Genomic DNA, 25,367 nt, shown 5'->3' with positions numbered 1-25,367 from the left:
ATATATCCAGAGAAAACAAAAATTTGAAAAGATATATGCAACCCAGCATTCATAGAAGCACTATGTACAATAGCCAAGACACAGAAGCAACCTAAGTGTCCATCAACAGATGAATGGGTAAAGAAGATGTAGTGTATATACGTAATGGAATATTACTCAACCATAAAAAAAGAATGAAGTAATGTCATTTCCAGCAAGATGGATGGACCTAGGGATTATCATACTAAGCAAAGTCAGACAGAATAAGACAAATATATGATATCACTTTTATGTAAAATCTAAAAATAATACAAATGAATCTGTATACAAAACAGAAACAGACTCACAGGCATGGAAAACAAACTTATTACTGAAGAGGAAAAGAGGGGGAGGGATAAATTAGGAGCATGGGATTAACACAAATACACTAAATATATAAAATGGATAAGCAATCAGGATCTCCTGTATAGCACAGAGAACTCTGCTCAATATCTTATAATAAACTATAATGGAAAAGAATTTTGAAAAGCATATAGATATTCTTATGTGTGTGTGTGAATATCTGAATTACTTTGCTGTTACACCTGAAACAAACATAAAATTGTAAATCAGCTATAGTTCAATAAAATTAAAACATATTAAAAATAAATGATAGCTACACAAAAATAAGCAGTCTATAAGAAGAATGCAAGAGAGTTTTATTCAAGTCAAGAATTCTAGCCTGGGAGTGTAACCTCCACCAAGGAAGGAAGCACAGCTTCAGGACTTCCTGGTGGTCCAGTGGCTAAGATTCTGTGCTCCCAACACAAGGGTCCTGGGTTCAATCCCTGGTCAGGGAACTAGATGCCATATGCTGCAACTAAGAGATACTGTGTGCCAAAATAAATAAATATACATATATATATAAAAGCATGGTCTTTAGCAGCATTAGATTTTGTAAGAACAGAGAACACACATCAAACACAACAGGGATGGCTGAGCGGTAAAGAATCTGCCTGCCAATGCAGGAGACATGGGTTCGATCCCTTGTGGAATGCGGGCCCCGGGGGTGCCCCAGGTAAGAAGCACTTCTAAGCAAAATGTGCAGGCAAGGTCTACATATCAGGTGGGGCCTCCAAGCAGAACACAGAGTAGGGTTAGGGTGCAAGGGGCTTGGGGGCCATTGTAATACCTGTGAAAAGGGGATGGAGCCTCAGACTTCAGAACTCCTGACCGAGGCTTGGATGGCCTGTTTGGGGTGGCTGGCCACCGGCAGACCTGACTCTCTGCTCCCACTGACTCTCTGGTCCAGCTGCCCTCTGTCTGGTGCCCTGACTCTCCCGTGGGTCTCGCTACAAGGATGCCCATGACAGTCCATGGCAGGCAGCTCAGCAGGCTCTGTGCTCAAGTCACAGAGCCTCAGTCTCCAGGACAGAATGACCACACAGAGCAGCCAGTCGGCCCCGCTTGGCTGAGCAGCTAGCACAAGGTGGGACCAGATTCAACCCTGGGGCTTCACCGCTGCAGCCGGCTTCCCCGTATGCTGGAGGTTTGCCTGAGGTCTGTCCTGGGCTGGGCACTGGCTTCACCACTCTTATGACCTCGACTTTGACTTGCAGGCTGATCAGGCCAGGTTTCGCCCTGGAGCCCCTTTGCATTGTGTTCCCCACTTGTCAACACTCTTTATTTTGAAAATTTTTAAATTATTTTTGACTGTGCTGGGTCTTCATTGCTTCACAGGCGTTTCTCTAGTTCCAGCGAGCAGGGGCTGCTCTTCGTTGCAGTGCTCAGGATACTCACTGTGGTGGTTTCTCGTTGCAGAGTATGGCCTGTAGGGTGTGCGGGTTTCAGTAGTTATGGCACATGGGCTCCACAGTTGGGGCACATGGCCTCTAGAGCACAAGTTCAGTGGTTGTGGCACATGGGCTTTGTTGCTCCGTGGCAGGTGAGATCTTCCTACACCAGGGATCGAACCTGTGTCTTCTGCACTGGAAGGCAGATTCTTTACCACTGAGCCACCAGGGAAGCCCAAACACTCTTTTTTAATATTTATGTTTAATTTTCTTTATTTATTCAGCTGCACTGGATCTGAGTTGCGGCATGTGGGATCTAGTTCCCCGACCAGGAATTGAACCCAGGCCCCTTGCGTTGAGAGCTCAGAGTCTTAGCCACTGAACCACCAGGAAAGTCCTTTGCCTTACAGACTTTCAAAAGTGCTTGAATTAGCCCCAGGGCTTGTGGCTCTCCTGGCACATTCTTGGGATCATGGAAGTCCTGGTGTGGAGCTCCTGGTTTTACAGAAAAAGAATACTAAGAGTCCATACCTTAGCTCTCAGTTCCCCGGCGGTTTGTCCGGCTACTTTAGGAGACACCTGTCAGGCGGTATGGCCCATCTCCAGACCCGCCTGGCCCCTCACCTTTGCTCCCGGCTCCTGAGCTGGGCTTGACAGGAAGGGTCCCAATGAGACTGTCTCAGAGCTGGAAAGATCCCTTCTGGGCCTGGGGTGAGCAGCTGTCTGCCATTTGATTTGGGATCCCCTCTCAGGCTCTAGTTTCCTTTTCTGTGACATGGTATGCCAGCAAGTTCGTTCTAAGAATTAGAGCAGATAACGACCGGGACAGTCCTTCTCCCAGAGCCTGGCTCATACCCATTTTCAGTGCTCAGCCCCTACTTTCTCTTGGCTTATTCATGGCAAAATCCCCCCACCTCTCGCTACATACCTTATGTAGCATAATAATACATAATAATTATAAAGCATAATAATACATAATATTCTAGGTGAGACTCATCCTTTCCCCATTTTAATTCAGTAGGCCGGGGACCTGAGTTTCTTTCCTAGCAAGATAGCACCCTTACTGCACTCTTGAGAAGCTCCGTCCCTGTGGGTGGTTTGGGGCCTGGAGCCAGGCTGCTGGCTCTGCTGCTGGCTGTGCACCTGTGGAAAAGTTGGGCAGCTTTGCTGGGCCTCAGTTTTGCGATTGTAAAATGGGATGAGAGCAGTGGCCTTGTTGTGATAAGGAGGTGAAATAACGGCTCTCAGTAAACCCTAGTGGTGACCACATCTCCCGGTAACACAAGCAGGAGCTCAGGTCTGCTCCACTCACTTTCAAGTTCCTTTTATATGTTTACCCTGTTCGCGTGTTCAGCTGAGCTTTCCCAGGGGCAAATTTCTGTTCAGCTGGGGTCTGAGTGATCATAGATTCCCATTGAATATAGATTAGATTGCCGACAATTTATGCTGTTGAGACAAATATGGTGTTTTGAGTTGATCTAAAATCTCAGAGTAACTATTAAGGGGGCATTAAATGTCTAAGGGCTTCCCAGGTGGCCCTCATGGTAAAGAACCCACCTGCCAATGCAGGAGACATAAAAGATGCGGCTTTGATCCCTGGGTCGGGAAGATCCCCTGGAGGAGGGCATGGCAACCCACTCCAGTACTCTTGCCTGGAGAATTCCATGAACAGCAGAGCCTGGCAGGCTACGGTCCATAAGGTTGCACGTGACTGAAGCAACTTAGCACATATATGCACAAATGTCCAAATGATGAGGTACATTTTATCCAGTTTTTAAAAAGTAATTATAAAGTGTGTGGGTATGATATATTTAAACTTTACTACTAGTTCACTGCAGCACAGCCAACAACAGTTTGTTTCTCCTTCCAGGAGTTTTCTGAATGTGTATATTCATCCATTGCTTCTGATACAGAAAAGGGATGGTCAGATATTTAATGCTCTGTATCTTGTCTAAATCTCAGAGATTATGTACTGTCAGCACGTATAGAATCAGTTACAATTTTAATGTTTTAAAAGAAAAATATAGCTAAATGAACACTTCAGAGTTTTGTGTTTTTTTTAAAGTGAGGTGTCTTGTTGGTTGTTTCAGGTTTATTATTACTTTTTTTTGTAAATACATGCTGTGTCACAGCCCCCTGGACACACATCTGTAGGTGCCTGTGGAGCTTCAACTGTAGCGTCCAGGTGGCAGTGCAAGGACCCAGGCTTCACAGGTACTAAATTCGCATGAACATTGCAAACATATCTCCTTTTTCAAGGATAAGGGACTGTGAGTAGAACAGGTGCAGGTCTGTTTATTTTATTTTAGTTGGTGTTTTCTGAAATAATTTGAGGAGGCTTAAAATAAGGCACAGCAGACAGCAACAGCACCTGGTATTGTAAGCAGTTTTCAAATGAAGCTCCTCCAAGCTCAGGAGGTCCACTTTGGACGTGGGGACTCAAGCAGAGGGCAGGCCACATGGAAGCATGGACTGGGAGGACACCGCGATGATGACGACCCTCTGCCTCTGTGCAGCCTGGCCGCTCCCTTGGGCCAGGTGCCTGAGGGGACGCAGGCAGCCCTGTCCAACTGCTCTGGTGGTTCTCCTCCCAGGGGAGGACAGTGTCAGTGACCACCGGGGAGGGGTTGGGCTAGCAAGGCCGGATCCAAGGCCCCCTGGCAAACCCCACCCCCATTCAGGGAAGCTTCCTCCATGGTCAAAAGCGGATACAAGGATACAAGGTTGCCAGCCGGGAGCCAACTGTAAATAAGTCAAAGGGGCTCCACTTGGGTCTGAAACCAGTGGGAACAGTGGCTCCCAGGACGGTCCCCACCACAGCCCCCGTGACCCCCCCACGGCGGCAACCGTGGACCGGGGAGAGGGGGGCGGGGGGGCTTCATTCTTGGTAACACCCCCCCCCCCGTACCCGCGCCGGGCCCCTGGGGGGAGGGGGCGTCCACGCGGTCAGCACTGTCCGTGGTACTGTCTCCCCCACCCCGTGTGCCCCGCCCCCACCGTGCAGCCCCCCTGACCCGAGGCCCACCCCGCACGCATGCCCTGCGTGCCCCCCACGGGTCCCCTCCCTCCACCCCCAATCCCGCCCTCCACCGCCTCGCTGGTTCCGCACCCACGTGCTCCGCCGCCCCAAGACCGCCGGGTCCTCCAGCCGCGTCCGTTACTGGACCCCGGCCGTCCCTTCACAGCCGGCGCCCGGCCAGGCCGCCAACCCTATGTCCCCCTGTCTCCCTGCGTCCCGCGTTCCCCCCGCTGTCCCCGCGGCTTACCCCCCGTGTCCCCCCCCACGTGTCCCCGCTCCCCTCCCCCCTCGTATTCCCTCCCCGCCGCCCCTAGTGCTCCCGCGTCCCCCGGCCGGTCTCCGCCCTGCGTCCCCTCCGCGGGCCCCATGTCCCCTCCCCGCGTGTCCCCCCCGCGTGTCCCCGCGCCCCGCGCGCCGGCGGAACTGTGGGATCGCCGCGCACAGGAAGTGGCGGGGCGGCGCGGCCGAGGGCGGAGGGCGGCGGGCCGGGCGGGGCGGGATGGGGGCCGGGGGCGGCGGGCGCCGCACTCGCTGAGGCCCGACGCAGGGCCGGGCGCGCCCAGGGCCGGAGCGCAGCGACCGAGCGGCCCGGAGCGGAGGCGACGCCGGGGCCACGCGCGCCGAGGAGCAGGTGGCGGCGGCTGCAGGTGAGCGGCGCGGCCCCCGAGGTCGGCCCCCTCCCCGCCGCTCGAGATCGGGCCCCCTTGCCTCCCCGGGTCGCCCCCACCCGGGCCCCGCGGCGCAGCAGGCCGGCTGCGCTCCGCCGGGCGCGGGGCCTGCGGGAGGGCTGGAGGACCGGAACTGGGGACTGCGGGCCGTGGGTTCCCTCCCAGCCTCCGGGGCCTCCGCCGGCCAGGCCCAAGCCTGTCCCCGTCCTCGCCGGCCGGCCTGGGGCGCTGCAGCCGGGCGCGCTGGGCCGGGGTGGGCGGCGCGCGGCCCGGGCCGGGGCGTCCTAGGAGGGGCGGGCGGGCGGCCGGGCTGGGCGAGGGAACGACACCCCTGCCCCTCGCCCCGCGGACTTCCTTGGGCCCCTCTGCTCCGGGTGGACGCCACGCGCCCCCGCCGGGTTTCGGGGAGCTGGCAACGGGGACCCCGTGCGCGCCCCCGACCCTGCGCGCTGCGGCCACGGGTTAGTTTCACTTTTTGCTCGGCCCAGAGGGAGGGCTGCAGGTGGGACAGCGCAGCAGTGGTGGGGCTGAGCGTTCAGATTTGACTTTGGCGTTTGGACCAAAGGCCGACTGTGAATTTCCACGGTTCCAGTCAGGTGATGGGGCCGGTCAATGATCCAAGAGCCGTTTGGGAGGAAAGCCACCTTCACCCCCAGAGCCGGCCAGAGGGCCCAGGGACGCCTGATGTTGCCCTCCCGGGGTCTGAGGAAGGGAGGATGACTAGCAGATGAAGCTGCCTGCAAAAAATGTGCAGGTCCTCTCTGTCTCTCCTTCTTCTCTCGTCTTTCTTCCTTTCTTTAAACTTTGAAAGAAGTTGGGTGAAATAGGGAAAAAGATTTTATAAATGGTTCCCCAGACTTTTCTCCTCTCAGAGAATACTGGAGCAGTTAGGTTCCTTTCTGTAGGAAATTCGATCTTATGAGAAGGAAAAATGACAAGGGGCTGCTGGCCTTGTGGCTGACTAGAATGAGAACTGACACCCATATTAAGGGTGGAATCACCTGGAGACCCCAGATCCTGAGTGGTGTGTGGCGGCTGTGTGCCGTGGGAGAGGCCAAGGGAACCCTGGGGCTCTAAATGACAGCTCTGCAGGCTGGTTGTAGTCACCCCCAGGCTGGTAATCAGCTTCCTCTGCTGTTGAAAAGCTTCCTGGGGGGGGCGGGTCTCAGGGAGACTCTGAACTTTCTCTAATTGGATCATTTCCCCTTTTCTAGACCATCCTGACTCCACTCTTCCTCTCCCTCAAAGTTTCAGAGTTGGCCTGTTACAACTCACTTCTGTATCCTTTTCTCAGCCAGGAGGGAACCTTCTTGATTACATTGTATAAAAAAAGAGGACATGTGATTGAGGTTCATACACACCATGTGGCTGACTTCCACAATGCACGCAAGTGTGACTGAGATTCAGCATGCACAGGGCCTCGTGGCCCTTGTGGCCTTGGAGGGGGACAAATGTTCCATGTGCATGCAGACTGGCTGTGTTGGGCCCTGCCCAGGCGTCTCTGTCCAGAGGTTTGAGGCTGAGCAGTGTGGCCTGGAGAATGTACGGGAGCAGGTAAAGTGGCAGGAGGTGAAGGAAGAGGCCCAGGGGACACTTGAGTTGCCAGGGTGTGGGTTCTAGGAGCCGCCTCTGGCAAGGACTCTGCCCTGCCTGGGTGGGCCAGCTGACTGTCCGTGTGTCTGTCACGAGTCTGGGTGCCAGGGCCAGGGAAGCAAACTGAACGTAGTTTATTTTGGAAGTTAGAAAAACTGTATCCACCAAAGTGATTTTTAAAAACTATTTATTCATTTATATAAGATCCGACTGCATCAGATCTTAGTTGCAACACATGGACTACCTTGCTCCACGGCGTGTGGGATCTTAGTGCCCCGACCAGCCATCGAAGCAGTCCCCTGTGTTGCAAGGCAGACTTAACCACCAGACCAGCAGGGAAGACCCTGGCCTGTCTGTTTTTACTTCTGCTTCCCACGTTTGCTAGCGTGGCTCCTGATATGCAGGATCAGGCCTTTACACATGACACCCCTGAATTGCACTTCAGCCTTGGAGAAGAGTGGTCTGGGAAAAGCCAGAGGTTTCTTGGCTTTTCTGTGACCTCCTGAAGAGTGGGTCACAGATCGGCATGACCAGAATCTAAACTGAGATCCTTGGACGCCTGTCTTCTTAGCCCTATCAGTCTGCTAAACATCTGTGAACACTTTTATCTCTAGTCAAATCAGAGATGGGAGGGAAATGTTGAAATCCCTATCAACAGGGAAAATGAAAACCAGAACTGCGTTTGAGAAGAGCTGGATTTACTGGGTTTTCTGGAGTGGGGAGGGTGTCGTCGACATGTCCAATCACATTTGACTCCAAACCACACACCTTCCACCAGCCTTCAGCCTGACCCAGCAGAGCAGACTCAGAGATCAGCTTCAGCAGAGGTTAGTACTCCGACCCCTGCTGTCACCAGTGAGGCCCTGACTCCGTCAGAGTCCACCTGGGGCAAAAGCAGTGGCTTCTGCTTCTGTCTTTTTCTCTCCTCTCTTGGGCCTCATCAAAAACTCTAATATTTCACTGTTACAAGTTGCGGCTGATTAATATTTATAGAGCAAAGCACTGGATGCAGTTGGCTGCATTTTATCTGTTTCTTTCTTAATGATTTGTACTGTATGACGTGGAATCTTTACTCAGTCCTCTCATCGAGAAATGTACAGTTACAGGAAGGTTGGACTCAATTTCATAAAACAATTGCTTGGAAGTTTCATAGATTTTACTTTTGGTTAACCAAAGAATGCTTGAGGTTTTAAATAAGTTGCTTCATGTTGTAAAGTGAAATGACTTGGACTTAGTCTGTTGTTTCTGAAACCACGTCCTAATAATCTTAAAAGTAATCCTAAATTGTTGCCATTGTTGTTTAGTCATTCAGTCATGCTGACTCTTTGTGACCCCATGGACTGTAGCCCACCAGTCTCCTCTGTCTACGGGATTTTCCAGGCAAGAATGCTGGAGTGGGGTGACATTTCCTTCTCCAGGGGATCTTTCTGACTCAGGGACTAAACCCATGTCTCTTGCATTGCCAGTGGATTCTTCACCTCTGAGCCACCTAAGAAGCCCTAAATTGCTCATTTCAAAATGCTGGATTTTAGGCAAACACAATACTGGTTCAGCCTTGTACAGAATCTTATTTAGTTATTTAGAAGAATTCACCATGCCCTGATTATCTGTGTCCAGCAAAGAGCCAGAAACTGAAACACAGATAATCTCTCGGCCGTACCTGTGTTTCTCTTTGGAGGCGGAGGAGCAGATGCCCGGGGAAGGTTGGCCCAAGTCCCCACTGCAGGGCTGCGGCCTTTGGCCCTGGACACTGTGCTTTAATTGGCCACGTCTTTTCCCAAGCACAGCTAGAAGGTCATGGGTAGGATACATTGTAGATGCTGGTGTTAGCAAACTGAAAGAAATGTGTCCTTTGATGCTGTGACAGGCAGAAGTCTTCTCCCAGGCAGCAGAACTTGGCATCACATAGCACTAAAAACTGAAGCTGGGCGCTCATGGTAGGAGCTGCCCGCCAGCAGCCGAGAGGCCTGTCCCCAGGTGGCCCAGGAAGGCCATGCATCATTGATATAGCTCCTCGGTTCCTTTCTGAAAGTGGGCGGGGAATGAAATCAGCAACAAGAAGGTTAGTAGTGAGTTCTACTGGGAGCAGCATAAAAGCTACAGCAGGAACACCTTTACCAGTTCTGCTCTCCTGAGACCTGTGAGCCCCATGGGTGCACCTCCAGGGTTGGGGAGTGGCCTGTGAGCCCATGGGTGTCAACCCTCAATGTGGAGAATGTGTCGATGATTGTGTTAATGCTTTTCATGCTTCGGTTTATAATTAGACTGTCATCCCAGGCTAACTGGAGTGATTGGTTGAGTGAGTGAATGAATGGATGCACCTTTTCTTAGGAAGATACACGTAATCTAATCCTTAGGTTCAGAGAGAAAGTAATCGATTGGTATACCTTGCAAAATACAATTCACTAGCAGCGATTTTCGCCAAACTAAGAGAAATCAGATTGTTGGATGAAGACTGCACCTGTCGGGGTTCCGTGAGAGGAGGATGTCAAGATGGGAAGTGCAGGAGATTTGCAGGGGGCTGCTGTGGAAGCTGTATGGAGGGGAAGATGGGTGATCCTGCACCTGGCCTGGGTGGGGTGGGGTGGGGTGGGGGACAGGTCAGAGGTCTGGGAGGATGGGCCTCAGATGCAGCTCTGAGAAGGTCAGCCTGGGGTCCTCAGCCCCACCCTGCATCATGCAGCCAGGAATGGCAGGCACCCCTCCCCTGTACCCCCAGGCAGCAGGTTCTCTCTTGAGGGCCATCTGTGTGTCAAAGCGCCGTCACAGCCTCAGAGACAACGTTTAGTGACTTGGACTCCACAGAAGTAGAAGGACAGTAAAAATGATCCCTTGGCCCGTGCAAAGTTTTGGTTTAGTTTTAGGAAAAGCCCTACAGTCTGGTAGGTTCCCTTGAGCTTTTATTTTGCCTCCTTTACAATAAGTAGTGTTGCTGTTGCTCAACAGCTAAATTGTGTTCAACTCTTTATGACCCCATGAACTGTAGCACACCAGGCCCTCCTGTCCTACACTATCTCTAGGAGTTTGCTCAAACTCATGTCTCTTGAGTCAGTAATGCCGTTCAACCATCTATCTCATCCTCTGTCGTCCCTTTCTCCTCCTGCCTTCGATCTTTCCCAGCATCAGGGTGTTTTCCAATGAGTTGGCTCTTGGAATCAGGTGGCCAAAGTATTGGAGCCCTCAGCTTCAGCATCAGTCCTTCTAATGAATATTCAGGACTGATTTCCTTTAGTTTGATCTGGTTGGATCGCCTTGCAGTCCAAGGGACTTTCCAGAGTCTTCTCCAGCACCACAGTTCAAAAGCATCAATTCTTCCATCCTCAGCCTTCTTTATGGTCCAGCTCTCTCATCCATACATGAGTGCTGTGGTGAACTAGTACAAAAAGGGTGTCCAGCGATGAGAGGAGGCAGATGCGTGCAGATAGATAACAAAGGTCAGAGCACACATGTGTGAGCACGGGGCAGCTGTGTTTAGTTTCCTAAATTGGGCACTTTCTACTGTTACTCAAGTTCTAGAACGTTTGGTAGAAAGTGCATCAGTGGCCTGCGGTTCGGTTCCGAGCTCCAAGGCAGCAGGGTATGTTCCTGGAGCCCCAAGTGCTCTGTACCTGGCATTTCGCTTCTTTAAATTTTAATGAGTTATTGGGTATGTGCTGTGCTTAGTCGCTTAGTCATGTCCGACTCTTTGCAACCCCGTGGACTGTAGCCCTCCAGGCTCTTCTGTCCATGGGGAATCTCCAGGAGAGAATACTGGAGTGGGTTGCCATGCCCTCCTCCAGGGCATCTTCCCAGCCCAGAGATCGAACCCAAGTCTCCTGCATTGAAGGCCAGTTCTTTACCATCTGAGCCACCAGGGAAGCCTGTTATCAGGTATAAATGTTTCTATTTTGGTGAACAAAGCTATATGTGAAAATTCTAAACACAGACTGGACAAGTGCTAGGCTAGGGTGGCCTTGCAGACATGAATGATGACTGTACGCTTCTTCTCTCAGATATGTCTTGCCTGACCCCCATCCACTGACCCCATTGACCTCCAGCCAGTGACCGCTAGCCTCTGACCCTCAGCCATGGACCCCCAGCAGACATACCATGCAGCTATGAGACCCAAGTCACTAGCTCTTCGGCTCCTGAAACCAGCCAGAAACCTAGATCTTTATATGCAATTATTTATTTTTAACAAGCTGTGCAGGCAAATGGAAAATGTGCCTGCCTGAATTTAGACTGTGGGCCACTATTTTTACAACCTCTTGTCTAAAATATTTGTGTAATTTTCAAAGTAAAGTCAGTGAGCCAATTAAATGAGGACAAAATGCATGCAAGAGAAACAAACAAACAAAAAGATGAATAACAAAACCCCAGGATGTCATGTCCAGATGAATACCAAAAGAATTGTCTTTCCTATCTCAAGCATGGCTGCTGGAAACAGGGTGGGGTTCCGTGAGGATGGGTGGAGGGAAGGAGAAGCTGGTACCCAGAGAGGTGTCAGTCAGGGAACAAAGGAACTCTGTGTGTCTCCAGGTGCCTGTAGGAGGCCCTCCCAAGGTCCATGTAAAGATGAAGTCTGCAAAACGTAATGTTTACTGATACCAAATGCATTTAGCAGAAGGCACTCCTTGTCTTGCTCCATGAAAGTGTTGAAAGTGAAAGTCGCTCAGTTGTGTCCAACTCTTTGCAACCCCATGGACTGTACAGTCCATGGAATTCTTCTGGCCAGAATACTGGAGTGGGTAGCCTTTGCCTTCTCCAGGGGATCTTCCCAACTTAGGAATGGAACCCAAGTCTCCCATGTTGTAGGTGGATTCTTTACCAGCTGAGCCACAAGGGCAGCCCAAGAATACTGGAGTGGGTAGCCTATCCCTTCTCCAGCAGATCTTCCCAACCCAGGAATCGAACTGGGGTCCTCTGCTTTGCAGGCAGATTCTTTTTTTTTTTTTTTGCAGGCAGATTCTTTACCAACTGAGCTATGATCCCCCAAGTATAATCTTGCTCTATACTTTGATAGAATGTTCTGTGTCCACACGTCTTGGTTACACACATGGAGCCGTGTAGCCCTCTAGTGTTCTCTGAAGGGGACCGCTGGGCGGGAAAGTCCAGGCAGTGATGCCTACACTGCGCTGTTTGCAGAGAGATAGGGGAGACTCCTACTGCAAAGCCACCCACAGGGTGTTCAGTGGACCCACCTGCTCTTCACCTCCTGGTGTTGTCATTAAGTTTTGCAAGTGGAGGGACTTCCCTGGTGGTCCAGTGGTTAAGACTTGGCGCTCCCGATGTAGGGAACCCGTTTCCATCCCTGGTCAGGGAACTAGATCCTGCATGCCCCGACTAAAGATCCCATGTGCCAAGTAAGTATTTTTTAAAAGTTTTGCCAGTAGGTTGGATACAGAATGTGGCTAGTGGTGGCCTGGATTTGTTTCCTGGTAGATGGAGTTAAGCATCTCCCTGCACTTACTGCTAGATGCGTTTCCTTCTCTGTGAAGTCCTTCACCTGTTTTCCTGTTGGGCGACAGGTTTTCCTTCTGTATTCCTTGCATATGGTTCTGTATGAGGTATTTCCTTGTGTATTGAGGATAATAATCTTTTGTCCTAATGTGTGCTTCAGGCGTCTTGCTTAGCTGGGTCTGGTCTTTTTACTTTGTCTTGATGAGTAGAAATTCTTAATGTAATATAGAGTTTATCCACCTTTTCGACTTTTTGAATGCAGTTGAGAAGTCCTGGGATCACTTGTGTGTTCTCCTGTGTTGTCTTATAGAAGTTGGAATGTTTGTTTCCACACTGAAGCCCTCTGTCCCTCGGGAGTGGCTTCTGGGTGGTGACAGGTAGGGGCTCTGTCCCCATGCAGAGTACAGTTGTCCTGATCCCAGCCTCCGCCGGGTGTGTCGAGTTTCCTGAAAACCTTTGTCAAGGATTTAGATCAAAACTGCACCAATTCTGTAGATCAGCTGGGGGTTGGATTCCATCTCTGTGGTATGAAGTCTTCCTGCCATGAAGGTAGTGTGTCTCCATTAATGTCAGTCTTCTTACATGGCTTTTACTAGAGCTCTCTACATACTATTCTGCACACTATCGCATACTTTATGGTTAAATTTATCCTCAGGTGTCCTTATTTTTGTTACTTTTATAAGTGGTGTTTTCACATTTTATTTATTTTTTTACTTAAAAAAATTCTAACTCTTGTTGGTGTTGAGCAGAAAGGGAGTTGATTTTGGATATTGATTGCTACCCAGGCACCTTGCCAGTCTCTTTTTCTTATAAATTATTTGCAGAGTTGGGGGATTTTCTGCATGGACAGGAAGTGTTCGTTTCTTCCTTACACCTTTAGCATTGTCCCATCCTGTTTTGCTGCCTGGGCCAGGGCCGTCAGGACTGTACTGCATGCAAGTGTGATGGGGCATTTTGGTCATTATTCCTGGTTTTCAGGGAATCTGCTCAGTTTTCCTGTTTGGTCTTGGTACAAACATGGAGGCTGCTTAGTTCCGAATCTTCCTGTTGCTCCTCCTGGGAACAAAGGAGCTAACAGATGGAAGGAAATAAAGAGATGAAGAGATTCAAGACTCACCTTCACTGATTATCAGGGAGATGCAAAAATAACAGCTTGGTGAGATGCCGGCCTGCTCCACCGGGGTGGCCAAAATGTAAAGAGAGTGCCTGGGCCAGGTGTGGGCACAGATGTGAGCCAAGGTGCGCTGGTGCGAGTGTGAGCTGGGGGGAGTTAGAGAAGCACGGCCACGTCTGCAGAGCGGCTTCCACATCTAGGTGCACTTGGTGTGTGCTCCCGCACGGGCAGGATGGCCGCGGCCGCAGTGCATGCTCTCTGTGTCCCAGGGACACTGCTGGGGAGAGCGCGGGGTTTAGGGCAACTCATATGGAATGACCGGGTAAGAACCTCTTCCCAGATCTCCTGTAGTGTTGCAATGAGGACATACTGGGAAGAGACTCAAGGGGTAAGTGGTTACTTCTTACAAGGGGTGGGATAGTGTAGCTGGGAGGAGTTACAAAGTATTACTGTATCTCCTCAGATTACCCTACCCATTTAAACAAGTTACAAAAAATAGAAGAGAGAATGCTTATTTTTCTGTAGACTCCCCTTTCCAGTTAAAAGAGTTGTCTTGTTTATACAAATATTTGACTTTTTTCTGAAAAATAGGAACCACATATACTTCCCCCCCCTACTTTCTTCTTAAAATTTCTTTTGGAGTGTAATTGATACATAATGTTGTGTTAGTTTCAGGTCTACAGCAAAGTGAATCAGTTATACATACACATAGTTCCACACTTTTTTAGATTCTTTTCCCATATAGGCCATTACAGAATATTGAGTAGAGTTCCCTGTGCTATATAGTAGGTGTTATTAGTTATCTATTTTATTAATATATATAATAGTTCATATATGTAAATTCCAATCTTCCAATTTATCCCTTTACCCCCTGATAACCATATGTTTTCTACATCTGTAACTTTATTTCTGTTTTGTAAATAAGTTCATTTGTAGCATTTTTAAAGATTCCACATGCAGGCGATATCATACGGTATTTGCCTCTCTCTGACTTACTTCACTAAGTATGACAGTCTCTAGGCCCATCCATGTGGTTGCAGATGGCCTTATTTCATTCTTTTTATGGCTGAGTACTATTCCACTGTTTACATCTACCACATCTTCTCTATCTGTTCCTCTGTTGATGAATATTTAGGTTGCTTCCGTGTCCTGGCTATTGTGAATAGTGGTGCTGTGAACACTGAGGTGCTTGTATCTTTTTGAATTATGGTTTTCTCCAGACATATGTCATGAATATTTGACTGAAGATGTTGCTTTATCAAAGACTTTTTCCGTGTGTGTTGAGCTGATCATATAAAATTTTCTCCTTTTTTCAGTTAATGTGGTAAAAGTACATGAGTAGATTTTCCTGCTTTTCAGGAAATACCCCATCTCGACCATGATGTATTTTACTGCATTACCGTACTTGGTGTGTTGAGATTTTGTTTAGAATCTGTTGCTCCTTTGTTTAGAAGTGTGCAGGACTTGTAACTGTCCTCTGTTGCACTGTCCCAGTGGGCTTGGGGCCGGGTTACACTCATCTCATCGTCCAAGTGGGCAGTATTACCTCCCACGTGAGACTGAGGCGATGTGTTCCTTATGTCATTTCTTGGCCTGGGCCTGGCTTTTGTGTAGACAGATTTTTACATTTTGATTGATTCCTTTACTAGCTACTGATCTGTTCAGCTCTTCTAGTCTTTTAAAAATAAGATTTGGGGTTATTTTTCTAAGGAGTGACCTGCATTGTTGCTGTGTAACAAGTGACCCCAACACTTCCTGGCTCTCAACACTTTCCATCTCACCGCTTCTGTGGCCCAGGAATCCAGGCTCAGCTTAGCTGGCTCCTCAGGCCCAGGCCTCTCATGGGCTGTGACTAGGTGTCACCGAGGCTGCAGTCTTATCTAAAGGCGAGACAGGGCAAGGGTCCTTCTTCACATTCATTCACGCTGTCAACAGGATTCAGGTCTTTGCCAGTTGTTCTGTCCAACCTGGCAGTTAGCCATCAGAGCAAGAGGGGCAGAGAGTGTGAGCCAGCTAGTCGAAGACTCAGTGCTGTAAACCCCATCTCGAAAGCCACCTTCCACTACTTTTCTCGTATTCTTTTTGTTGAAAGCCAGTCACTAGGTCCAGCCCACACTCAAGGGTGTGAACCTTGGAGTCATCTTAGACCTCTCTACCCCAGGGTCCATGTCAATAACACTGTCAATTTCTTGGTAAAAACGTCTTAATATTTTCTTAATTTTTTAATCTCCATGGTATCTGACATTAAACTCCACCTTTCATTCCTAAAATTGTTTTCGTTTTTCTTTTTTCTCAATTTATCTCAGCAGAGGTTTATCTGTTTCCTTGCTGCTTACAGAGAGCTGACTCTCAGTCAGCTCTCATGTCCATCACATTTTTGGTTCTCCTGTCATTAATTTATCCTTCCATTGTCATCATTTCTTTCTACTCTTTCTGGGTTTTTTTTTTTTTTTTTTTCCTGGTGCTCTCTTCACAGGTTATTGAGTTGAAAGCTTAACTTCTTTGTTATTTTTGTAAGCATAGTTTCTTAATTTTTAAGCTTTATTTCTATCGTAAGAATTTAAAGTTAAACATTTCTTCCTGGCTCTGTAGCCCTGTGTCTGGTATATTTTGGAGTGTAGCAGTATCATTGTTCGGCTTCCCTGGTGGCTCAGATGGTAAAGCGTCTGCCTGCAATGTAGGAGACCTGGGTTCGATCCCTGGGTCTGGAAGATCCCCTGGAGAAGGAAATGGCAACCCACTCCAGTACTCTTGCCTGGAAAATTCCACGGTCAGAGGAGCCTAGTTGGCTACAGACCATGGGGTCACAAAGAGTCGGACACAACTGAGCAACTTCACTTTAGTATCGTTGTTCAGTTCTGGAGCATTTTTGTTGTTCAGTTGCTAAGTCATGTCTGACTCTTTGTGACCCCATGGACTGCAGCATGCAAGGCCTCCCTGTTCCTCACTATCTCCTGGAGTTTGCCCAAGTTCATGTCCATTGAATCGGTAATGCTATCAACCATCTCATCCTCTGCCACCCTTTTCTCTTCTTTTGAGCATTTAAATATCGGTTATTACTCTTCTGTGACCCATGAACTATATGGAAGGTACTTTTATTTTCTAAGTGCATGGGGATTTTAGGTTATACATTTATTATTGTATATAATTATTATATACAATTATTATTGTATACATCTAATATACATATATATGCATATAATATATAATATATATTATATAATATATAATATTATTGTATATACAATTCTATACAATAATTATATACAATTATTATTGTATATAAGCTCAGAAGGCTTGTGGGCAGAGGGCACAGACGAGGATTATACCATGTCACCTCCTACTGTCTCCAGGGGACATTTGGTGGTCCCCCTGCCCTTCCTGTGTGAGTGATGTTCCCTCTCCACTGTGTTTGTGGTTCCTTTTACATCCAGTGTTCTCTGTTCTCATGGTGGCATCTCTAGAGTGGGTTTCTTCTTATTTATCCTGCTTTGGAGTCAATGTGCTTCCTGAGGATAAAGTTTTATGTCTCTCGGGAATTCTGGAGAAATTTCAGCCATTCTTCTGTTGACTTTTGCTTCAATTTACCTTATGCTTGACTTTCTCACACCATTTTCCAAGTCTCATACTCTTGCTCGTGTTTGTCTTTTAGTCTTTTTTTTTTTTTAATCACCATGTTCTGGGTGAATTCCTCCACTTTCCCCTCTAGTTTTCCAGCTGCATCTTCATCTCTGTCTAATCTGCTACTTAACCTGCACATTAAGCTCTTCATTTCAGTGGTTCTGTTTTTCATTCCTTTTTAAAAAAAATATCTTATTTTTATTAATTGATTTATTTGGTTGCACCGGGTCTTAGTTGCCACGTGTGGGATCTTTAGTTGCAGCAAGCAGGATCTAGTTCCCCGACCAAGGATCGAATCTGGGCCCCTTGCATTGGGAGCACAGTGTCTTAACCACTGGACCACCAGGGAAGTCCCTATTTCTCATTCTTAAATGTCCTTGGTAGTTCTTTCCAAACCTGCGTCTTCTCTTGCTTGGTGTTCTTTTCTTTGCACTTATTCCAAGTTCTTCTTTTATCTCTAAGCATACTTATTTTATATGTGCGCTCAGTTTTATCCAACCCTTTGCGGGCCCACCAGGCTTCTCTGTCCATGGGATTTCCCAGGCAAGAATACTGGAGTGGGTTGCCATTTCCTCCTTCAGGGAATCTTTCCAACCCAGGGATCAAACCCAGGTCTCCTGCATTGCAGGCAGATTCTTTTTGACTAGTGCCACTTGGGAAGCCCTACTTATTTTATACACTGCAAAGAATAATGCCAGCATAATAAAAACACCCAAAATAATACGGAAGTCTAAATTTCTTGAGCATTTGCTATGCTGCCTCTCACTCCCTGAAGCCCAGTTCTCATGTGCTTTGTACCCTGGGCTGTGATCTTGTGTTCAGGAGACTTTGTCTCCCTGGAGGGGCTCTGCTTCTCCCAGCAGCCCAGGAGTAGGGCTGATCTGGAAATAAACCATTACAGGCTTATTTCCTGGACTCATAAGAGGGGACTTCTGCAGGTGTCATTGACAAAGAAGGAACTTGATCCCCCAAACAAAACTCAGAGCTTGAAGAGATTGCCAAGGTGAACCTACACAAATCCTGGTGAATAAAGCAATTGTGGAAGTTAAAGAATACTATGGTGCAAGTAGCCCTGAGTGACTCAGCTAACCTGAGGAGAGTTTTGTCCTGGCCTAGGACTGCCTCGTCAGGGACAAGAGCAGTGTCCAGGATGCGGAAACTCAGAGGCCCTCCCTCCCTGCACATCTCCATTAAGCACTTTATTCAGTTTGGGATACAGTTGCAAAACGTGATTCTGATTTTGTCCTCAATAAACTTAACTTCCCATTGACTTCTTTGTTGTCCATGCAACGGAGGTGGTGTCTGTTTTTTTAGAACAGGCAGACCATCCAGACAATGTTTTTGGTAGCTGAAAACTGCCATACCTCTGCTGCTGCTGCTCCTGCTAAGTCACTTCAGTCATGTCCGACTCTGTGTGACCCCAGAGACAGCAGCCCATGAGGCTCCCCCATCCCTGGGATTCTCCAGGCAAGAACACTGGCATGGGTTGCCATTTTCTTCTCCAATGCATGTAAGTGAAAAGTGAAAGTGAAGTCGCTCAGTCATGTCTGACTCTTAGCGACCCCATGGACTGCAGCCTCCCAGGCTCCACTGTCCATGGGATTTTCCAGGCAAGAGTACTGGAGTGGGGTGCCATTGCCTTCTCTGGCTATACCTCTGCAGTGTGTGGTATATACCAGCAGAGGTGAAAGAGCATGATTTTTTAAAGGGGGTTAGTACATCTTACATATCAGATTTCAGAGCTCTTAATAGAAATTAAACCTGAATGGAAAGACTGTCAGGCACTTGGAATGTTGTTGTCTTGTTGGGGCAGGGTCTGCCTGAGTTCATGTCCGCTGTGGGCCTCTAAGACTCCCTTGTGTTTTAATTACCTGTGAGGCTGTGACCCCAGCTCACTGTCCTCTCAGCTCTGCTTCCTAAACCCTGGGCCCACAGGGTCCCCTGCAGCCTGTGCATCCTCGGACCAGGCACCCCAACCTCAGCAGTCTTCTCCTGTCCATCCCTCCCACACCCGTGAACATGCCTCATGTGGTGATGTGTCCAGGCCAGGCCCTGCCCCACCCACAATCCCCTCCTCCATGTTGCTCATCACCCCCTGCCCCACCTAAGACCACCTCCAGTCCTGCTCCCATCAGAATCCTTCCCTGTGGCTGTTGAGGTTCGTCTCAGTAACCCCAGTTCTGTTCCTGTCCCTCGCCCGCTCCATCCCCTCCTAATGGTGGTGACGCTCGGAGGATGCCCTCTCCTCTGCCTGGTCCTCACTGTCCCCCCCACGCCCGGTCTTGGCTTCTCCCCTGAGGCTGCACCCCGGACCTTTGCCTGGTGGATCCTTGCTCATCCTCCAGCTGTCAGTTTGCCAGGACACCTTCCCCAGCCTGAGACCCAGCTGGGATGCACACGCATGCACTCAGATGCTCACACACATACACAAGCACACACATCACATCGTGCAGGTTCTCTTTATGGGCTGCTTTCCTCACTTCACATCCCACCGCTGACCTTTACCATCTGCCTGCCCCGTCCCTGGGTAGTGACCACAGGACTGCACTTCGTGGTGTGGACAGTGAGGTCAGCAGCCAGCCCTGGAGCTTTTTCTGTTCTCTGCGGTGAGTCCTGTGGGCACCACACTTCTCTGGGTGGCTCGCGGAGCACGTCCTGCCTGTCCCGACACTGCAGAGCCACATGGCAGACTTTACCGTGAAGAGACCACGCCTGTCTCCATTCACACCAGTAATGATGGAGAGAATAACACCATTGTGGGTGCCTGATAGTCTTCTGTTTCCACTTTATTTCTGGTTTTGAAATCCAGCAAGCAAAGGCTTTGTCCCTGCTCTGCCATGAACCTCAGTGGCATCATAACCCACACTGTCCCCTGTTTGTTAACGTCCACAGTGCAAGTCGGGGCTTCCCTGGTGGCTCAGTAAAGAATCTGCCTGCACTGCAGGAGACCCAGTTTCAGTCCCTGGGTCAGAAAGATCCCCTGGAGAAGGGAATAGCAGCCTACTCCAGTATTCTTGCCTGGAGAATCCCATGGGCAGAGAAGCCTGGAGGGAGCAGTTCATGGGGTCACAGAGTTGGACACGACTGAGCAGCTAACACACACACAAACACGCACACACACACACAATGCAAGTTGGTGGCAGGTAGACTGATTTTCCCCGTGGAGGTGTGGGATGGGCCACAGGCTTAAGTGGCCTCAGCCGGTGACTTCACACTTCTCAGGAGTGGCCCTCTGCTCCTCATTGCTCCCCCGGGAATCATGAAGGTTAGAAAACATCACGTGTGAAGACAGTTTGTAAAGTGGTGTCACACATGAGGCACCACATGTGTGTCAGAGCAACGATGCCTCATGAGGGGGTGATGGTGAGTCCTGGTGGGGCTGCCGGGGATGACAGCACGTGGCCAAGAGACCCAGGGCCGTGAGCTGTGTGGGGAGTACAGAGATGGACATAGCTGAGCTCCACACCAGCTCATCCCCAGACCGGCGCACGCATCCTTGGGTGGCTGACAAGGGTCGCAACCACCTCTCACCCGACGCTTGCCCCCTCTGCCTGTCAGGTGCCAAGCAAGAGGCTGGTGGGTCTTGTTTCTGCAGAAGCCACGTCCTGCTGTGTTCAGCCCTTTTCTGAAACACGGGAGAGGCTGCTGCCCACCAGCCTGTGGCCAGCCCGGGTGCCGATCTGTCCATCTCAGAAGTGCCGGCTTCCATGCCAGCTTGACAACCCCCCTCACCCTGGTGCTGGATCTTTTCAGGGCTCAGCACATCGCAAGGAGCTCTGTTTCCCTCTAAAGCACCCCCGAGGGCATCAGAGGTGCTGGCGGCCTGCCCCAGGAAGGCATCTGCCGGCTGTGCACCTAGGGCAGGCAGGGCGACTCGTCTATCTGTCCCTGTGCAGCTCCGAGGCTGCTCCTCAGGGTGCGAAGCTGTGTTTGTGAGTCTTGGGGAGAAGACCAAGCGGGGGCTTTGCAGGGACCCCCAACTGTTTATGCCACGAGTTCAGTCTTTGAGCCCCAAGGGAAGCCCAAGAACACTGGAGTGAGTAGTAGCCTATCCCTTCTCCGGCGGATCTTCCCGACCCGGGGTCTCCTGCGTTGCAGGCGGATTCTTTACCAACTGAGCTATCTATGCCGTGGGCTCAGTTTCTGGTTTTGGGTGAACTGGGCCTGTCCCTCTTTGTTCTCAGGGACTCTAGTGGGCTCAGAAGGGATCATCTCCCTGTCTCAGCAGTTTCATTTATTGCTGTGTGTGTGTGTGAGACACACACACCTGTGGCCGGGCTGAGCTCTGGGGCATCCAGGGCTGACCTGAGTGCTGGCCTGGCCTGGATCCGCAGTGGCCGCTTGTACATTTTGACTCTCTGGTCCCTCCCCCGCCTCCCCTGTGCCCCTCAACGATTGGGTAACAGTGATGCTATGTTTCCTTCACAAACATAACCTTCAGCCCCAGAGACCTTGTTGGAATGGGAGCTCTGGTCTCCAGATCAAGGATTTGTCCTGACCCAGTTCTGGGCGTGGAAACAGGACTGGGGTCTGGACAGTGTCCCCCGGCACCCCCGCCGAGGGGCCCCCATGGGGTGGGGCTCAGACCCAAGCAGGAGCTTCCAGTGTCCGGACAGCACGTTGACGCACAGCCCGCTCTCAGTCTCCACTGCGCTCAGGTTCCAAGTGTGAACGAGTTCTCGAGTAAACGCTTTCAGTTAAATGTCCTCTCCACTTGCAGTGGCCAGTTTCTCATACAAGCCAATTTGAGAAGGCTCCAACCAGACCTGCCTGGGGCTGCCGGGCCTCTGCGAGGGTGGCGGTCCCCCCAGGTGAGGGCACAGGCAGGGGCCCTGGTGTCCAGGCTTCCCGGGGTGGCTCGTGACTGATGCTTCAGGGGTTTAAAGATTAGAGTGCGCTTTCGGTTTTCTGTAGCTCCTTCAGTATTTGGTGGTCAGTTGTTGTTCCTAGGAATCTGTCCCATTAGCTGTGTTTGCACATCTGTTGCTCCGAAGCTGCTCCTGATTCCCTCTGGAAAAATCCCGCAGCGTCTGCTTGTGCCTCCCCATCCCTCCTGATGCTGTCCACACCATCTCTCACTGTATCCTGATTCTCTTGCCAAAACATGGCCAATTTTATCCATGAAAGGGTCTTTGAAAGATGACTTTCACTTTCACTTTTGTGGGTTTCTGCCTATTTTTTATTTTGTTAATTTCTGCTTTCTAAGTTATTTCCTTCCTTCCTCTTAATTTACTTTGTTTTTCTAACACGTTTTATGTCATTTGTTTTCAACCTTCTGAAAATTTCTTCCCCACAGTAAAGTATAACTTTTGATCCCTTTAAGAACTTTTAGCTGCAGCCTAAAGTTGCGAAATGACATGTTTTTGCCACTATTTCATTCAACAGATTTTTCTAGTATAGTATTGTAATTGACTTTTTGGTTGTTAATAACTTTTTTAAAAATTAATTTTTGTTGGAGGTCAGTTGCTTTACAATGTTTGTATTAGTTTCTGCTACACAGCCAAGTGAACCAGTTATTCGTATACATACATCCCCTCTCTGGGTTTCCTTCCCATTCAGGTTCCCACAGAGCACTGAGGAGAGTTCCCAGTGCCGAACAGCAGGTTCTCTTTGGTTATCTCTTTTATACATAATATCAATAGTGTATGTACATCAACCCCAATCTCCCAATTCATCCCACCCCCTCTCTCCCTCCTTGGTATCCATACATCCGTATGCAACCATTCTCTACATCTGCATCTCTATTTCTGCTTTGCAAAAAAGATCATCAGTATCATTTTTCTAAATTCCAAAAGCGCTATGATACAATGTTTTTCTCTTTCTGACTTCCTTCACTCTGACAGTCCCTAGGTCCACCCACGTCTCTGCAGGTTGTACAGTTCTGTTCCTTTTTGTGGCTAAGATCCCATCGTGTATCGGCACCACATCTGCTTCATCCATTCTTCTGTTGATGGACTGTCTAAGTGTGTGAGAATTTTTCCCAGTGTCTTTTTTGTTGCCTTTTTCTTTTGCATCAGTAAATTTTGGTCGAAGAATATACCCTGATTGATGCCTGTCTTTTGAAATTTGTTAAGACCTGTTTTATGGCTAGCATTATGGTCACATTTTAGAAATGCTCTGTGCATCTTTGAAAAGACTGTATTCTGTGGTTGGTGAGATTAGTTTTAAACCTTCTATATTAGGTCTTGGCAAAAGTATAGCCCGTAGGCTTAATCTGGCTTGCCACCTATTTCTAGAAGTAAATTCTTTTTTTCTTTTAACTTTTATTTTTTGGTCATGCCACATGGCATGAGGGATCATGGTTTCCTAATTACCAGGAATCAAACCTGCGGCCTCTGCAATGGAAGCACAGAGTCTCAACTACTGGACTTAAAGGGCAGTCCCTAGAGATAAATTCATATGGGATCACACCCACACCCATTGGTGTATGCATTGCTGTGGCTATTTTGCACTATGACTTGGTTGAGTAGCTTCAATAGAGACCATTTGCCCTGAAAAATCTAAAATATTTACTCTTTGGCCCTTTCCAGAAAATGTTTGCCAACTCTTATAGCTTCAGTCACTTATTTTATCTATTTTATCAAATACAGAGAGAGGGCCTGTTAGAATCTTTAGTTATCGCTGTGGATTTGCCAGAGAATTCTTGTATTTCTGTCAGTTTTTGTTTTATATGTTTTGGGCTGTGTTATTAGTGACACAGTTTAAACTTGCGATATCTTCTTCATGCATGACATGTCTGTCATATGAAGTAATCATCTGTCTCCACTAGTGTGTCTTGCCTGTAAGTCAGCTTTGTCTGAGATTTGTGTAGCTGAGCCTCTGGGTAATATTTGCCTTGTGTACTCCTTCTGTTCTTTTATTTTTAACTCTTTTTCATTTTTAAGTCTTAGATGTACCTTGTAAACATATATATTTTGGGTCAGCCAGAAAGTTCATTTGGGTTTTCAACTTTCTGGCCAACCCAATATAATTAAAGTGGTTTTTTTAACATGGTATTTTAAATTGAAGTTTGATATTCTTTTTTAAAAATTCTGACAATTAAGAATTTTTTAACCAGAGCCTTTGTAAATGGAAGTACAGATAGATTTGAGTTTAAATCTACCGTCTTATATTTTACTATTTTATCTGTGCTGTTTCTTTTTTCTTTCCTTCTCTTTTCTTTTTTGAGTTGATTATTGACCCTTTCTTTTTTTTTTTAACCTCTACCACTAGGAAGTTACAGACTTTTTCTGCACCTTTGACAGTTTTCCAGAAATTACAACATTCTTACTTATCAAACATCTAAAACTAACTTGTACTTTACTCTTGGGGGAAACCCAAGGACCTGAGATCACCCCACTACCCCTTCCGAGTGTTATTGTATATTTAACTTTTTTAACCCACTAGACTTTGCTACTGTATCCTCAGTATTAGTCTTGTTCAGATTTGCAGACGTACCTGCGTCTTTCTTTGCTCTTTATTCTTTTTGCATCTCTCACGTTCCATCTGAGCTCACTTCTTCCTGCTCAAGTGTACATGCATTAGAAATTCCTTTCATTGGGCTCTGAGGTGGCAAGCTTTCCCCACTTTTGTTTGGGTTTCCCTGCTGCTCTGGAGATGGGCTTGCCTGTTGTGGAATCCAGGTTGGCTGTTGGGTCCTTTCAGTATGACATTGTGTGCCAGCCTCTGACATCCTTTGTTTGCTAACAAACCATTGTCAGGCTATCTGTTCTTTGCAGGTAATCTGATTTTTTCTCTGGCTTTTAACATCAACATTAAAAGTCTTTGTGCTTCAAAGGATGCCATCAAGAAAGTGAAAAGACATGGTGAGAAAAAATACGCAAATAACTTATTTGACTAGGGGCTTGTACTAAAAGGTAGAAAGAGCTCTGACGAGGCTGTATGGCCAGTACCTGAGTGCCAGTGATGCTCTCGAGAAGGGACAGTGAGTGGGGAGGTCCTGCCACCTACTGCTGGTTCTGACCGCATCCTCCTGCCTGTGCTGTCACCCCACCTGGACCACTGCTCCATCTGCCTGTGTGCAGGAGAATCGCTGGTCATCTCTCCAGATGTCATGAGCATCACTGTTCTATACAGCTGCAGCCTCTGCCTCCGATATGATCAGCGCCTCTCAGCTAAGGGCAGTGGTGCCCACTTGGATGAGTGAGAAATGGAATGAAAAT

At 48.5% G+C, this 25,367-nt stretch overlaps 1 protein-coding gene across 2 annotated transcripts in view; it reads left to right on the top strand.

Moving 5' to 3' along the window:
- Window positions 1-5,227: 5,227 nt before the first annotated feature.
- AGPAT3 (1-acylglycerol-3-phosphate O-acyltransferase 3) overlaps window positions 5,228-25,367 on the top strand; it is an 87,156-nt gene continuing 67,016 nt past the window's right edge. The window contains exon 1 of one of the 2 annotated variants that reach the window (XM_043873931.1): window positions 5,228-5,417. The gene's annotated coding sequence lies outside the window, so the exon portion shown is untranslated. Of the gene's footprint in view, window positions 5,418-7,834; window positions 7,859-25,367 lie in introns of those variants that run through there. The other variant, XM_043873933.1, reaches the window with a different exon arrangement.

Source organism: Cervus elaphus, chromosome 19, assembly GCF_910594005.1.
Source record: "Cervus elaphus chromosome 19, mCerEla1.1, whole genome shotgun sequence".
Classification (NCBI taxonomy): domain Eukaryota; kingdom Metazoa; phylum Chordata; class Mammalia; order Artiodactyla; family Cervidae; genus Cervus; species Cervus elaphus.
The sequence above is the reverse complement of the archived record's forward strand: the minus strand, read 5'-3'. Positions and strand labels throughout refer to the sequence as shown.